Raw genomic sequence first — 1,728 nt, forward strand, 5'->3', positions numbered from 1 at the left:
CCTACGAGGATGATTTTGAACAATCAAGATCTCCTACTCACAGGACACCACGGCTGCACATTGAGAAAAATACATCTCCCCATGACTTTAAAGTGTTTTGTCAAACAGTCCAGACATTTATAAGCCCACGGTTTTTTTTTTTTTTTTTCCTCTGGTTCTATGCTCTCTGTTCCTGCTTCCTACTGAGTTGAGTCCTCTGGTTCTATGCATTTCCTTAGCTTAGTGAACAAGGAGGTAACAGACACATCAATCTATCTAATGCTTCATTCATCCACACATGCCGGAAGCCTGCCTTCTCTGGCTTCATCCACAGTCATCTGAATAGAATGTTTCAATATCCCTACCATTAATTTCCTTCCTTTCTCTACCTTTTTTTTTTTATTATTTTAAACCAAACACAGCCTTATCGAAAGGAACATATATCTCTCATGAAGTGCATCAAACCTATTACTCTTCAAAATAGGTTCTACAACACTCATCCGCAGGAGGTGCAACTTGGGTTGATTTGAATTAGCATTTTACATTGCTTTGGATTTAAGGCTTTGGATGATTGGATCCTTTAGAATTTACAGAGCCCAACCCAAGCCCAACTAAGTTGCATCCCTATTCATCCGTAGCGGTCAAATGGTCTCATTTTGAGAAATGGAATTAACATTAAAGATCCAAATTAGTAAAATGAGAAACAAAAAGAAATCCTTTTAATTGAACATACATTAGGGTTAAAGTGTCATTTTACACTCCCATCTAAGAAAACCAATCTAATATACATGATTACAAAGTACATGGGGTATCTTAGGACATGGTCCTATTATTTAATATATTATAATAATCTATATAATATATGTTTAAAACATACATTATATTTTATCTAAATATAAAATATTATATGTATCGTTTTTAAGCAAAAACATGGTTTGATGATTATAAAAATTTGACATAAATAAAGCTTATGATCAAATAGAATGGTGTTTGTTAAAGGATATTATTACTGTTAAATGTGGAGCCGTGGGGAAACAACACAATTTCTTGTGTCTAAGACCAACGGGTCCAACCTGTTGAGAGAAAGAAGATTTCAGAAGTTGGTGATGAGTGGTTAGAATGCATCCGGCCGACATCCGCGAAATGGTTAAGATGCATCCAACCAATGCTACATATCGAGATGTATACGTCGGCCAAATACCCCTGAAAACTTTGTAGAATGGATTATGCAATGCTTGACTACTGTTCCTTATTGTGTGTTAATCAACGGTAGTCCTAGCAATTGTTTTGTCCCTTGGAGAGGAGAGGTCTCTGTCCCCCTTTCTTTTTCTCATCGTTTTTGAAATCCTATACGTTCTTTTTAAAAGATTAATGTTCAAGGTGAAATATTTAAAATGAGATTAAGATTATTCTTGTCCTACTATTACACACTAATTTATTTATTTTGTTTTTTGCGATTCATACACGTGGGAAGTGGATAGAGATCTTCAACAAATATAAGTTTAAGCCGTGCAAGCAGGTAAATCTCAATAAATTACATTTACAAGGGTAATTTATCAGAAATCCAAGGGATGTTTTTATAATTTTCATATAAAACATCACATATTCTAGCCCGGCCACAAATTTTCCGATCCGGGCCTTTGTGGCCGGGCTAGAATTGATCCTACATTACATGGCTACTTCAAACTCGGACTAGCGTAGTCCTTAGTACCATTCTAATATATCAGCAGTCTGGACGCAATGGCATAT

The sequence above is a fragment of the Nelumbo nucifera genome, chromosome 4, assembly GCF_055504915.1.
Source record: "Nelumbo nucifera cultivar China Antique chromosome 4, China Antique-T2T, whole genome shotgun sequence".
Lineage (NCBI taxonomy): Eukaryota > Viridiplantae > Streptophyta > Magnoliopsida > Proteales > Nelumbonaceae > Nelumbo > Nelumbo nucifera.